Source organism: Zingiber officinale, chromosome 1B (genome assembly GCF_018446385.1).
Source record: "Zingiber officinale cultivar Zhangliang chromosome 1B, Zo_v1.1, whole genome shotgun sequence".
In the NCBI taxonomy this organism is placed as follows: Eukaryota; Viridiplantae; Streptophyta; class Magnoliopsida; order Zingiberales; family Zingiberaceae; genus Zingiber; species Zingiber officinale.
Window position 1 is genome coordinate 155,856,296 of NC_055986.1, and position 16,541 is coordinate 155,872,836.

The following is a 16,541-nucleotide window of genomic DNA, read 5'->3' on the forward strand; positions in this document are numbered from 1 at the left end:
GAGTCCTCATCTTCATACACATCCAGAAATCTACACTCAACCATATTAGTGTCACAGAATTTGTCAAAGTATTCATTTTCATTGACCTTCACTAGCCTTTGTGGAAAAGGAATCCTTAGTGAAGGTCTTGGGAAAGGTACTTCCTTTTCCCCATATTCCCTTTTAGCTTGTGGAGGAGGTCCAACTTGCTTATCTAGTGTTGATGTGATCAACCGTTGAGGGAAGGTACTTGCGGTCTTTGGGAACTTCCTAGAGTAATGGAACTGAGTTCTTGTGGTCTTCTACTGCTCATCTCCTCAATTCTGTACAAGTCCTTTTTCAAAAGTTCTTCATGATTCTTGCCACTTCTCAACTTAGTATCATTATCATTTACACTAGATCTTGTCTGTGTAGGAGGAAGGTCTTCTTTGAACCATTTTGAAACTATGCTATTAATCTTTTTCCCCAAATGTTTGAACTCCTCATTCTGTGACTTGTGAATTTCAACATTTTTGGGTGGTTGAACTGCATTTTGTTTGACAGGCTCTCTTGCATTTATGACTTGCACTTCTTAAATTTTTTAGGGATATTCCATCCAACTTTTGTTCGACCATTCATGGAGGTTCAATGTTACTTGATCAATTAATGTATATGCTTCATCTATACTCTTGTCCACAAAAGAACCTCCAGCTGATGAATCTAACAAACACTTATCTGAGAAAGAAATTCCCTATAGAATATGTGCAGGGTCAGCCATTTTTCCAAACCATGACGAGGACACTGTCTTTGTAGAGTCTTGAATCTGTTCCATGCTTCAGATAATGATTCTCCATATGCCTGAGCAAAATTTGTGATGTAATTTCTCATATAAATCGTTCTACTTGGAGGGAAAAAATGATTCAGAAATTGCTTCTCCAATTGTTCCTAACTTGTGATGCTTTGAGGACGGAGAGAATATAACCAAGTCCTTGCTTTATCCTTGATGCTAAAAGAAAATGTCATCAATCAAACTGTGTCTACTGACACTCCTTCACAATTCACCATATCACAAAGTTCTAGAAATGTCTCAAGATAAGGACTTTCTGATATTTCTCCTCCAAATTTGTGACCTTGTATCATGAAAATTAACTCTGGGTCTAATTGGAAACTTTCTGCTTCAATATGAGGCTGCACAATGGGAGATAAAAATCTTGCAGAAATGGTGCAGAGAAATATCTTAAGGACCTGCTTGATATGTTAGTGCTCATGGTATCTAAAAAAAAATTATGAGAAAGAACAAAAATGAAGAATTAAAGACAAGAAATAAAATGCTATATAAAAAGCAAGAAAGAAAATGCAGAATTTAAATTGCAAGAAAGAAAGTACATAATGAAAACAAGAAAGAAAGTGCATAATGAAAACAAGAAAGAAAATGCAAAGGAAAAAAGAAAAATGTCTAGGGTAACTCATATGCTAATCAACTAATGTTAATCGAAAAGAATCTCCGGCAATGACGCAAAAAACTTGTTATGATTCCGTAAGTGCACGGATTCATCATTAGTAATATATAAGATTGTCGAACCATAGGGACTGTTGATTAGACACTAGAGATGTCACAAAGTAAGTTATCTAGACGGTCGAAAATTAACTTTGACGCTTACGAACTAACGAGTGTGATTAAAGAGAGGGAAAGAAGGTTGAGACGAAGAGAGAGGAGAGAGAGAGAATTGATCTTGGAGGGAATGAGCTTTGGGAGATGGATTCTAGGATTTCGGTTTCATTATAATGCTAGGAGATATTACATAGATTGCTTAGTTTCTACCCTCTATGTCCATGCTCTTGCAGGAAGTTAAATTGGTCAATACCCCTAAGTATCGAATAGAGATGATTCTTGTGAAATCCTATAACAGTTAACCCCTGTCACGAAGACGCCTCGGTATATCACAAGAATACATGTCTAGTAAATAACAATAAGGATAAAGGTAGAGATTTGGTATGATTTCATACTTCCTTATGGAGGAATTGCCTTTCCTTTCAAAAGAATGCCCTAAACGTCAGTAAATGGGTTACCCTTGTCACTAGGGCCCCTCAGGTATACGATTTAGAGCATTCTTTATACGAGAGCAGCAATTTCTAAGGGATTGTTTCTCCTTTTGAGGGAACGTCCTAGACATCCGGAAAGGGTTACCCCTATCACTAGGGCACCTTGGTCAATACACTCTATGACATACCCTTTGCGTGATTAACAATCCTCCACATCAATCAACAAAGCATGCAAAGAAATATAAATTCATCAAGCATGAGCAAGGTATTAACAAGTCATTGAATAGAAATATGGCGAATCTACATAGTTCTACATCTCCATCACATTAGAAATACTTCCTAATCCCAGAAGAGGATATCTACTCCATTGTGAGGGAAGAATAACCCCAAAACATAAAATAAAGCATACTTACAACCCTTGATGTGAGAAGAAGGGGAGGAAGAGATGCTTGCCGAGGTTTCCGATGTCTTGGGGATGCCTCCTCGCTCTGGAGATGGACGGAACGTCAAGGGATGGTGGTGGATGAATCTCCAGGGTTTCCCCCAAAGGGGAGAATCCTTTCCCAAGGAGAGGAACGAAGTCCAGAACCAAAGATGCCCTCAAGAATAGGGTTCCTAACTCTTTTATAAGCTAGGGCACGGGTGGCGCACGACCCGTGTCACGACCATGCGAGATCTGCACTGCCAACTGCCTTCTCCCTTCGGGTTAAGTGGTACGGTCGTGTGAGATCTGCATGGTCGTGCCTTCTTTTGTCTCTGGCCGTGCTGCACGGCCGTGCCAATTGGCACGGTCGTGTGGATCTGGGGCTCAACTCTTGGGACACGACCGTGCAGGATTGCATGATCGTGCATTGCTTGGTTGCGGTCGTGGGGGGCACGGCCGTGCAGGTTTGCACGACCATGCAAAGATCCACCTTTGTTTGGCCGCACGTACGTGCAAGAGTTGCACGGTCGTGCCATGTTCTTCCTCTGTTTGGCCGCACGGCCGTGCAAGAGTTGCACGGATGTGCCATGTTCTTCCTCTGTTTGGCCACACGGCCATGCAAGGTTGCACGACCATGTTCTCTACCTCGTTCCAGTGTGTCGACAATCGCTGTTTTTGCTCAGAAAGTTGTCTCTGTCAACACAAAACCAAACAAAGAGCATATTTCCGAATAAAAGAGTATTTATGCTGAATATATGAGAAGAGAGGTGAACATGCATAGAATATACGTGAATAAAGTAAGTGAATGTGCGTCAAAATATGTATAAATGATCATAAGATCTACGCACATCACCTGTATAGGCAAGGAATTTAGATATTCCTTGAGTTCTTCCAATGCTCGGTCGCACTCGGCGTCCCACTGGAATTTTGTGGCTCGGCGAAATACCTTGAAGAATGGTAGGCTCCGATCGGACAACTTGGATATGAATCTCGATTGCGCCGTGATCCGACCGATCAACCGTTGAGCTTCCTTCAAGTTCCGAGGCGGCGGCATGTCTTGCAAAGGTTTGACCTTACTCGGGTTAGCTTCAATGCCCCTCTCAGTCACTATGTAGCCTAGGAAGCGGCTACTCTTTGCGCCAAACAAACACTTGCTCGGGTTCAACTTTATTCCATATGTCCTCAGCGTCCGGTAAGTCTCGTTGATATCTACGCATAGGTCAGCCGCTCGGAGGGATTTAATCAGTATGTCATCGACGTATACCTCCATATTATGGTCGATCTGCCATCGAACACCTTGTTCATCAACTTCTGATAAGTGGCTCCGGCGTTATTGAGCCCGAACGGCATAATGTTATAGCAGTATGTTTCATCAGTCGTAATGAAGCTGACCTTCTCTTGGTCCTCGCGGGCAAGCGACACTTGATGGTACCCTTTATATGCGTCAAGCATGCAGATCAGCTCGTAGCCCACCATCGAGTCCGCCATCTGGTCTATACTAGGCAGGGGATAGAAGTCCTTTGGGCACGCCTTGTTTAAATTGTGAAAGTCGATGCAAACCCGCCATTTGTTTCTCGGCTTGGAGACCAGTACGATGTTGATGAGCCATCTCGGGAATTGAACTTCTCGTAAATGGCTAACCTCCAGTAGCTTTTCTATCTCCGCTCAGATAATCAGGTTCTGCTCAGCGCTAAAATTCCTCTTTCTTTGTTTCACCGGCCGAGCGTCCGGTTGGACATGAAGCTTTTGCAGCGTCACACTCGGGGAGATACCGGGAAGCTCATGGGTCGACCAGGCGAATATGTCATGATTTTATTTAAGGCAGGCGACCAGCTCTGCCTTCTTCTCCTCCTTCAGGTTGGTGACGATGAAGGTTATTGCCTCCGCTCTGCTGGGGTGTATCTGAACCTCCTCCTTTTTCTTCGTATACTAGAGTGAGAGGCTTTTCAGTGACAGCGTTTACCTCTAGTCATGGAGTCTTTTGAGCGACTTTTGCCTCGATCTTAACCATCTCAACATAGCAGCGTCGAGCGACAGTTGGTCACCTTTGACCTCACCCACCTTATCGTCCACTGAGAACTTGATCTTTTGCAGTAAGTTGATACCACCGTCCGGAACTCGTTAAGGGCCGATCGACCCAAGATGACATTGTAAGTCGACGGTGCGTCCACCACTATGAAGTTGGTGGTCCGGGTCCTCCTCAACAACTCTTCTCCGAGCGAGATGGCCAACCTTGCTTAGTCGATCAGCAAAACTTCGTTGCCTGTGAATCCGTAAAGTGGGGTCGCCATGGGCAGCAGCTCACTTCAATCAATCTGCAGCTGATCGAATGTCTCTTGAAGATGATGTTCACCGAACTTCCCATGTCGACAAAAGTCCGGTGAATGGTGTAGTTGGCGATCACCGCTCGGATGATCAGAGTATCATCATGAGGGATCTATACTCCCTCCAAGTCTTTAGGACCGAAGTTGATCTTCGGTCTCTCGGCCCTTTCCCTGCCGCACCCAACAACGTGGATCTCGAGTCGTTGAGCATTTGATTTTCTAGCTCGGTTGGATTCATAGCCGATCGGCCCACCGACGATCATGTCAATTTCTCCTCGAGCGGCATTGCTTCTGTTTTCTTCCTCCCGGGCGGAAGACCTGTTTCGCTCTGTCGGGATCCTGGAGGGGTCAGCGTTATCCCTCTGCTATTGTTGATGGTGCCGCTCGGCCGACCTTCTTTCATCGTCTCGCCGCCCGATGGATCGGTGTCGATCTCGCCAATCAGGAGATGGGGAACGGTGGCGATATCCTCTGGGTGTCGGTCAGCTCACAATTGACGTTAGACCGCGGCAGTCTCGCATGTTGTGCGCCGCCGACTGATGAAAGGAACAAAACATTGACGTCCATACCTTGCCTCTTGACGCCTTGTGTCGAGCAACAGATACATGTTGCATAGTATGCATCCGGGCCTCCTGGTGTGGCCATGCTGCCTCCGCTTTTGGCCCCCTGGGCGGTTGGTGCCTGTTGGTCGGACACCGCTCGGGTGCTAATGTAGGCTCGGCTGACGCTTCCTTCTTCCTTGTCACTTGGGCTTCTTCCACATTTATGTACTCGTTAGCCTTTCTGAGCAGGTGGTCAAAGTCCTTAGCCAGCTTCTTGTTGACCGATCGGAAAAATTGTCCCTCGATGAGCCCTTGGGTGAAGGCGTTCATCATGGTCTCGGATGAGACCGATGGGATGTCCATGGCCACCTTATTGAAACATTGGATGTAGGCTCGGAGTATTTCCTTCGATCCTTACTTCGTGGAGAAGAGGCTGACGCTCGTCTTCTGATAGCGTCGCCTGCTGGCGAACTGATGTAAGAAGGTAGCCCGGAAGTCTTTGGAGTTGCGTATATATCCGTCTAGCAGTCTTCGGAACCATCTCTGCGCCGACTTGGAGAGGGTTGTGAATAAGACTCGACATTTCACCCCATCTGTGTACTGGTGAAGTGTGGTCGCATTGCCAAAATAATCCATATGATCGTCTGGATCAGTTAACCCGTTGTACTCTCCGATCGCCAATGGAGTACAATACCTCGGCAGGGGGTCTTGCAAGATTTCCTCGGAGAACTGTCGGTTGATCTGTTCGGGCGACGCGATGCCTCGGGGCGCCTTGCCTTTTTATGCGTCCCGAACGGGAGCGTCATCTGAGGATGATCCCCTCTCTTGGTTTGCTTGGGTTATCTATGAGGGGGTTTAGAATAAAGCACGATGGAAGGGGATTGGCACGGGCGGCGCTTCCTCTGGCGTGTCGATCGACCTTCTATTCTGTCCCCATACAGAGAGATGTTTCGCTCGGTCTTCATTCCCCGCTCGTCCAGCTGTCGATGTCGCGGTCTGCGGCGCTAGCCGATCCGCTAACACTTGTTGTTGTTGTTGTTACTCGATCATTTTTGACACTCGGGCTTGCATGAGCATGTCGAGCTCTTCTTGGGTGAGCGTCACGGTGGTTAGTCGTCCAGCGTCCTCCATCTTCTCGACTCGGATGCAAGCTGTGTTCCCACAGACGACTCCCAATATTATCCTGTCCAAAAGTCGATGAGATGGATGCTGGGGATGTGACGCTCTAACTAACCTCCTATGGACTTTGCTCCGACCTGCAACACAAGTGGTGTCAGTGCCAAGTCAGGGAAGGGGTCCTCGGCGATGACCCTTCGATGTTCAAGTCAGTCTCCGGCGAAGAAGAAGAAGAAGCAAAGAGCGGAGCAACAAGAAGACTGTAGCACAACAGTAAAATATCGCATACCTCCGCCGATGCTTGGACTCCTCTTTTCTCCTGTAGCGCACGTGCACACTTCCTAAGGTGGGCACGTGCCCCCAAGTTTTTCCTGAAAAGACTCATCAGTAAAGTGTCCCTGACATAATACCTTAATAGGCCAAGCATATATCTGAATTTACAGTGGAAGCTTCCGCCGCACGATCCTCTATCTGACCATGTCGTCTGTCAGCAACACTAGCTCCCAAAAGGATGTCAAAAGATAGCCTGCTGTGTCTGTTGTTAGGCCGAGTGGGATAGCCGTTCGACTAGAATTCCACTATCCCCGTGTTCTATTGCTGGACCGAGCGGGATAGCCGATCGGTCGGAGGTCCACTGTCCGCGTGCTCTATTGCTGGACCGAGTAGGATAGTCGCTCAGCCGGAAGTCTACCGTCCGCGTGCTCTATTGATGGGCCGAGCGAGATAGCCGCTCGGCTGGAAGTCCACTGTCCGCGTGCTCGGCTGATGTCGAATCTACTGCTAGGCCGACTAGAAGAGCCGCTCGACCCGATTTTTGCATACTTCTCCCTTGAGCGTCGGTTGTTTGAATGTTCCTCGTGTCGAGAGCGACGGTGGATCAAATCCTTCTCCCCAATCGTGTCGAAGGCGATGGTGGATCAAATCCTTCTCCCCGATCGGGGCATGCTTCGCCCGATCGGTCGATGCCCTATACGCGTTGACCGTCTTAATTTTGACCTCCATCGTGACAACAGGATAGGATCCCTCATCATCACCGCATCAATAATGATCCGATAGAAAGGATCATTAGGAAATTAATTTGGGATTTGATGGTCAAACCTAATTGATCGTGTAGAAAAAGCTTCAATCTATTATTTATTTAAGAAAAATAATAGGAAATATTTTAGATATTTTTTAAATTTACATATATTATATTTTCTTTATTTTTTATAAGTATATTAGTAGAATTTTGGGTTTTTACTTCGCCACTCATTACTTTGCCAATTAGAAATTATGAAGTAATATATAATAATAAACTTCGGTAATAACACCAGTGAAATAAAATATCATTATTTACTTCAGATTTTAAAAAACACGGGCTTCACTATTAATTTATAGTAATATTTTACTTTGATACAATAATTTTAATGAAGTAAAAAGTAAAAAAAAATTGTAATTTATATGTGTGAAGTAAAAGATGAATCGGTTCAACTTTCTTATATACAATATAATTCTCACTTCATATGTTACTTTATAATATACAATATAATTCTCATTACTTTATAATATACAATATAAAACTATAACACGTAAATGTGTTTTGCATCTCCCCATTACAACTCATCCCTTCAACGATTCGCCCGCCCTTCACTGCTCAAACCCTAGAGGCGACCGATTTGCATCTCCAGCCTTCCACCGCCGCCGGAAACTACTTGTCAACTTCTTAATTCAAAAGCTTAATATCAATCGATGTTTAAACTCAATCGCTCCAACCCTATAAACTTCTTCTTTGACCCACAAGTTTCCATGTCTATTGTCTCTTCAAAAATAATGTTTCCATTATGATGTTGTTTTCTAGTCTATGTTCCTTCATGAAAATTTGACCATACCTATTCTTTTTGTTACATGCTCATGCAATTTAGGTTTTTTTACTTATGTATTTGCTATTGGGCAATTGGTTGGTTAACCTTCTTCTTTCTAATTATCCTACACATCTGAAATGACTTGGAATGTAGTGTTAGATTTAAAACCCTTTTTATGTGTCTATTCATGGTAAATTGCTCTTGAGAAGCTCCTTATAGGGCACCAAACACACTAAAATCCAGTAAACCATGTGGTTATGAGATGAGCACCAAACACAAATCAACAATCTTATTGCAACATATGCAGCCATCAATCAGTTTGTCGTTAATCTATTTGTATCCCTTTGCTTTATAGTTATCAGTTTGATCATTAGAAAGATACTTTGATTGTAAACACCCAATGACAAAATACAAGGATGGACAAATTCACGTGTTTGTCATTTGTGAAGATTTATACCCATGAAAGGATGAAAACATATTTTGAAAGGAAATAAAAGCTTTGCTCTCTTCAAAACTAGGTAAGTCAATTATTGGTCAATCCACAAATGAGGTGGGAAGGGTAATCGGTTCTAGTGGAGGGTTGAATATGACTATTGGTGGCAATGTTTTAAAAGGCGATATAGAAGAGCTTGAAAATTAGTGTAATTCAGTATGCTTGTATTGCATTTGGTATTAGTGTTTATTAATAGAGTGAGTCTGCTCTTTCCTTATATTGCTAGCTTGCATGTGTGTTTTATTTTGTGCCATTAATATTCTTCCTATGGATATCTCTTCTTTTTATTTTGTTTGTTTGTTGAAAAAATAATGATTCACCCAATCACAACTCCTATCTTCTTCAACCTTGTCATTCTACTCTTGGTCTCGATTAACCTTAGAATGAATGAATTTGAGCAGGCAAGTCTTTGTCACTGACCTTGCAATCAATCACTCACAACTTGTCTTGATTAATTATTTACCGTTGCTATTATTCTCAATTTTTCACTGGCTAGACCAAGTGCCACAAAACCATCATCATACTGTACCATTCAATATGATCAATATTGACATGTTTTGACTATCTAATTTCAGTATCAATCTTAATTTTTACAATTATGATCCCAACTATTTGGCAATTTTAGGATGAATTGTGTCATTTGTATTGTTCAACTCTGGCTTTTATTTCTTGATCTGACAAATTCAGAATCCCAACTTTTATTTTTTGATCCCAACTATTTTTATGATCCCAACTTTTATTTGTATTGTTCAACTCTGGCCACAAAGTCAGAATTGACGTATTCAGAATTTGTATTGTTCAACTATCTAATTTCAGTATCAATCTTAATTTTTACAATTATGATCCCAACTATTTGGCAATTTTAGGATGAATTGTGTCATTTGTATTGTTCAACTCTGGCTTTTATTTCTTGATCTGACAAATTCAGAATCCCAACTTTTATTTTTTGATCCCAACTATTTTTATGATCCCAACTTTTATTTGTATTGTTCAACTCTGGCCACAAAGTCAGAATTGATCTGACAATTCTGTCTTTTATTTTTTGATTTGTCAATTTGACTAGCAACCAGCCCTTTGTATCTATGGCATTTGATCTGTCATTTGTATTGATCTGACAATTCTGACTTTTTCACTCTTGTATCTATGGTTTATTAGATTAAAATGGACTTAACCAGCCCTTTTTTAAGACAAAAAATGTATTAATCTTTATGGTAATTGACTAGCAACTTGTATCAATTCTGTCTTGTGTTTATGGTAATTGACCAACCCTTAAAAATGGACTTCCACCGTGATACCTACACTTGGTTTATGGTAATTGACCAGCAACTTATATTTATGGTGTCTTAGATAAAATATGAATTGTAGATTCCTCTCCATATGATTGAAATACAAGAAATGAAGGCCTATTTCTCACTTTCTATTAACGTAAGAGTTGGAATCTTAATTATAAGAACCCATTTTTTGGAAAAACATAAATTAGCCCTATATATAGTGATAAAAATTCTTTTTTTTTTGGTAATTAGTTTCAGCCAACCTCTATGTAAGATATAGGAGTTTAGGTCACCTCTACTTTGTATAACTTGAAGCAACACATAACACTCTTGTATTGTCATCCGACTGGACAACCCCCGCTGGCTAAAAGCTTCATTACAAATCATTATATGATTATTCTAACACTTGTACAATTTATGAATTAAGTATCATGATTGTTTATCCATTAGAGAAATGTTATGCAATGTAGGTTGACCATTTTATAGCTCTCTCTACAATGCAATTATGTATTTATAAATCTATATTGTTATTTACAATGCAATTATGAAACTATTGATTACTCTTTTGTTAACCAACACATATTATAAACAACTTAATACTATTAGAGACTAGTATGTTAATTTTAATAAATTTTTCTTCATACCACACACCAACCTCTTTGGTCTGTCTCTTCTTACTTGTATTAGATTTCACAAATTGAAGTTCCATGCATTTTACATTTTGAGTTGCGTGTAGTCTTTTTTAACTTTTATTTATTCACTTTAGTACTTTAATAATTGGTATTTGAAAAAAATCTTAATTATCATTTGAATACTCATATCAATATTTTAAATTATTGTAGAAGAATGTGCAACCACAATCATTTGCTCTATTGGATGTTCATGGTCATCAGGATAAGTACAAGGAAATTGAAAAAACATTACCGATGACATGCAAGTATATCTATTCATATGTTGTCAAATTGATGCCGGAAGATGAGAGTATACACATAGAATTTGATGAAGCTATGTTTGGATGTCCTAAAAGTGTATGGTTGCTAAGAGAAGATATCTTGTGCTTTATGGAGATGAAAGAGATAGGTGCTAGGCAAATTTTGGTTTACATGGGGTATGTTATGTCTTAAATACAATATTTGTTCAAATGCTATGCTTCGTTTGCAATATTTATTCACATACTTTTGTTTGGTTTACATGGGGTATATTTAGATTTGTCATTACTTTATCATTACCTTGCAATTATCTTGTAGTTACCTTTACAAATACTTGAAGAAAGAAAATAGAGCTGAGTATGTTTCATTTGTGGATCCTGGTCACATACCAACATGTGGTGTGGGCGAAGAAGGCAGTAAATTGTCACAACATATTGCTGAGCAGTTGAGAGCATCAAACAGAGATAGTATTTGTTTCATTCCATACAATACTACGTAAGATTTTAATTATTTATCAATTCCTACTACATACTAGTCAATGTTATATTTTCATTTGTCCAGGTACCATTGGATTCTGACTATAATTAATGAAGATAAGAATATGATATATTTATTGGACTCTTTGAGTAATAGGAATCAAGATCATGCTTGGCAAACTATTGTGACCAAGTAAGTAGTAGATTATGTTGATTGTGAATATATACATTAAATTCATTAGAGGTTGAAAAAATAACTTTCTATTTTTTACAATGTAGTGGGGTCAAGTTATATAATGCATCAAGGGGTATTTCAAAAGGACCTGGTTTTAAACAATTGACGGTATGTATTGTGACTATGTATTTAGACATCAGTTAATAATTCTTATTATTTGGATTATAACTTATTAATGACATTTTCAATTTAATTAGGGTAATCTAAAACAAAAAGATGGTGTTGAATGTGGATATTGTATAATGCGATACATGAAAGAGATAGTCTTGAATGAATATCTCCAATTGGAGATGAAGGTGAATATCTTCTTTATAAAATATCTTCTTTATGAAATATTGAATCATTTTACATTGACTCTTAAACTTCTGTTTATGTTTCAGTTTGCAACATCAAAAAATAAACAGTTTTACGATCAATCTCAGTATGATGAAGTCAGAAGTGAATGGAGCGAATTCGTCTACTTCTATATAAGTGCTTAAGTGTAGGCTGCGATATAAATTTTGGATTGTATTTAGAGATTTTTTGATACAAAAACTTTTAAGTTATGGTTATACGTGTCTTTTATGAATACACTTTTGGATTGTATGTGATACATATTTATGATATATTTGTTTAATTTTGATGGTGAAAAATATTGTGTGTATACTCTTTTGGCCAATTAAAATTATATTATAGTAAAATATTATCAATTACTTCAACGGTAAGAATAAATGATGGAGTAATACAACATAAAAGACTTCTATAAATTTAAATAGTGGTGTAGTTAAATAAACTATTTACTTCACTACTGATCAAATTTGGGAAGTAGTTTGTATCAATTACTTCGCTACATTTGAATTTTTTTGTTGTAGTAAAATATGCTCTATTACTTCTATACTATAATGAAGTAGTATGATAATAAATACTTCGACTAAGTCAAATTATGCAGAAGTAAAATAAAACATTTACTATACCAAAATTTAAAAAATGTGAAGTTGTATACATATTTTACTTCGTCAAATAACGTAACTTATGAAGTAATATAACGATTTTACTTCGGTATTTTTAAAGGTCTTGATGAAGTAATATAACTTTTTTACTTCAAAAACGGTTCGATTTTGAACCGGTGATAGACTTCGGTAATGTGTGGTGAAGTAAAAAATTTACCCTTTTACTTCACGTGCGTCTACTTCGGTAATTAATTACCTATTACTTCGGATAATATCCGAAGTCTATTAACAATTTTCCCATAGTGACGTAACTGGACTTAGTTTGGCACGTGGGTTGTGCTACACGACCTGAGTACTGACTTGTTTCATGGATCAAGCCGTGTTCACCCAATCCATCTATATCATAGGTTGTGAGCCCGACATGGCACAATTGTTACCACGTCTTACTCGGTGCAACCCAAGTTGCGCCATGTTAGGACGGGCTGAACACAAACCACTTTGATTGAGGTTATGATCGAGTTTTGATTTGATGCAGTTCTTAATTCGGCACAATTTGAATGATCTTGATCGACACAGTATAGGTTCGTCTGCTACTATAATATCCATAGTCGTGGGAGCTCTTGGAGTAGGCTTAACCATGGTTCGGAACCGACGATTCGACGATTCAGAATCGTCGATTCGACGGTTCCAGGCAGGTCGACCCTTAACCTTAACCGCCCAAGACGGTTATGGTTCATGGTTCGGAACTGCCGGTTCACGGTTCGTCACGGTTCAAGATTATTATGTTAAAAAAATAAAAAATTAAAAATTAAACATTACAAATTAAAATTTATTGGAAAAAAAGACTTGCACTTATTTAAGTTGCCTACGTATCCTCTTAGGGGAATCAAAACCCACGTAGTTCTTTTGCATTTTTATTCTTTTACATTTTCACTCACTTACATTTCCCGTTCCTGTCGTATTCGTTCCTTCAGTATCAAAATCTTCAACTTCGTCATCTGAAAGTTACATTCCTTGGATTCTTTTCTCCGCTCTGGTCCAATCGTCCAGTAATGCTTAGGCTTCCAATGAGTCGGGAGACAAAGTTTATCGTCATTCATCTAATATGTTGCCGTCGGCACTGAACGTCTATTCCACAACAACAGTTGACACTAGACAAGCTAAAATTTTTTTGGCGATCACAGAGACGACGAGAAAGCTTTGAGCCTTCTGTGATCACCACTTTAAGATATCAAAATTTTCGCTATCTGCTTTATTAAAATCAAAAGAAGTCGTAAAATAATTCTCAAGTTCCTGTGTGGAACTTGAGGATCCTCGTGGACGTTTTATCCGTTCTTTTAATAAAAGTTGTGTTTTTGTAAGTTTTAAATTACTACTAGTAGTTTGTTGTATTTCATAAATATTAATTTGTGTTTCATATTTTGCATAATATTGCTTATAAATATCATATAAATAATTTCTAATATTATATATAATATTAACTGGATTAGGAGAAGAAGAATTTTTAATTGGAATTAAAGCGTCGTAATATACAAGGAATAAAATAAAATTATTTTTCCCATTTAGTTTTCATAGCTAAGATGCAAGGAGATAAATATTCATTATTAATATGTTCATTTAAAACTAATACTATATTAGAAAAAAATTTTAAAACTAATTGAGCAGTGGGATAATAAACACCGGAAAGTTGTTTGGTTGCATCATTAAATACTTTTAAAATTTCACAAATACTATTACAAATATTTCATTGTTGTGAAAATAAATATATATTAGTATTAGTATTTTGTGCAAAAAAATGAACATAATAATTCTTTATATTCAAATGAATTTTGTAATAATTGGTATGTTGAATTCCAACATATTGGTACATCACGTGGAAATTTTTTAAGTCTCATTCCATTAGTTTTACAAAACCTACTATATTGTTTCATTATAGATGGATGAGACCATAAATAAGAAATTGCAATTCTAATTGGTTTAATAATTTTCTAAAATTTTTAAATCATCTTGAACACATAAATTTAAAACATGGCATACACAACAAATATGAAAAAATAAACCGTCAATAATAGGTTGACAAATAAATTTTAGATCATCTATACAAGCAGTATTGAAACTAACATTATCTAATGATATTGAAAATATTTTATGAGTTAAGCCATATTTTTCTAAAATTAAACATAATAATTGTGCGATGTTATGAGAATTATGTGATTCATCAAAAACTCTATAAGCTAACAATTTTTTTTAGAGGTTCCAAGAGTTATCGATCTAATGACAAGTCACACCCATATACGAATGTATTTGCCAATGATGACTTCAAATATCGGAATATAAAGAAACTTTATTATCTAATTTACTAAATTCATCAATTAAATTTTTTTTCCTTGCTTTACTAATTTTTTAATTGTACGAATAAGTGTAGTTCTAGGAACATGTTTAATACATGGATTAAGAGATTTTTTACAAAAATCTTCAAATATGCATTTAGATCCAAAACTAAAAGAAATATATTCTACGAATTTAGCTAACAATTCTCTTAATTTATTATCCGAATATAAAAATAAACTGAAATCGGTACTACCACTAGTTGAAGAAAATCTTGATAATTGTGTTTGAGAGCGGTCGAGTCCAAATTTTATCGGGTGCTTCGTTTCTATATGTCATCTCAATGACCCATAGCTGCTGCTGACTTGGAATTTGTAGGAAGCATTATAGTGCTTACATTTTGTACGCATTTCTCCCGATAGAAAAGTGACATTCTCAAAATGTTTAGTAAAAATATAAGACTTTAGAGGAGGAAGTTTCCGAACCTTAAAAGTAATTGCATCGGTACTTCCTTGTATTTCGGGTGCCGGATTTGGAAGATGCTCAATCTCATCATCGGTGGATTGAATGTTGGGGTCCTCCTCCTGCAAATTCATTATTTCCTTTCCCTTCCGAGCTCGAGATGACGCATCTCCGCGGTCTCCTTCTATTGTAATTGAAAATTGGAAACGAAAGCGTGTAAAGAATCAGCAGGGATCTCCTGGTCCGCAAATTGCGGACCAGGGGATGGTCCACTGATCTGGACCTTTGATTTGAATGGACTCCATCTTTAAATAAGTGGGGTTTATTTAAATGAAAGGTCCACATGTAGTGGACCATCCCCTGATCCGCAATTTGTGGACCAGGAGATCTGCTCCCGTAAAGAATACGAAATTGAGATTAAAAGTAGAGAAGATGTGTCTGAAAATAATGAAATAAGTTCTATATTTATAGAGTTTTGATAGTAACAGACACTAAATCATAGTCATTGATAAAAAAAATGATCAAATGATCCTAACCGTTGAAAAAAATACCCAAAAAAATTCCCACCCTCTCCCAACGGCTATGAACCGGCGGTTAACCGACGGTTCAAGTCGGTAAAAAAAAAATTAGAAAAAAATCAAATATTAAATCGGCGGTCCGTCGGTTTTGCACCAATGGAATCGGAACCGGCCCGGCAACTTGCCGGGCTAGTTCCGGTTCGACTCGACGATCCAGGTCAATGGGCAACCGGCCCGTTGACTCGGTTATGGGCCCGGGCCGAGTCCGAGCTAGACCCACCCCGGGATTGGGTCTATCTTAGAGAGCTTCCTCATTGCTACATTCCTGCAATATTAAAGATAAAAAATTTCACACATTTATCTATTATAAAAAAATCTCTCAACAAATTTTTTTTTTTTTTTTTAAGTCTCTTACATTTTTATTATAATTTCTTATCTATTTTACATTATATATATAAAAATTTTTTAATTAAAAACAACATGTTTTTTTAAAATAAAAAATTTAAAACAGCATGTTTTTTAAGTAGAAAAATAAAAAATATATATGATAAAAATTTTCAATAAAATAACATGTTTTTTTTTAAAAATTTTTAAAAAATATTTTAATAAAAAAAATTGAAGGACACGGAGCCACTCCTTGAGAAAAACGGAG

The 16,541-nt window shown here is 38.2% G+C and overlaps 1 non-coding gene across 1 annotated transcript; it reads left to right on the forward strand.

Moving 5' to 3' along the window:
• The first annotated feature begins 742 nt into the window (after nt 1-742).
• On the forward strand, nt 743-848 carry LOC121993893. The gene has a single exon (XR_006115466.1). It is a non-coding gene; the product is annotated as a small nucleolar RNA R71 (small nucleolar RNA).
• The last annotated feature ends 15,693 nt before the right edge of the window (nt 849-16,541 follow it).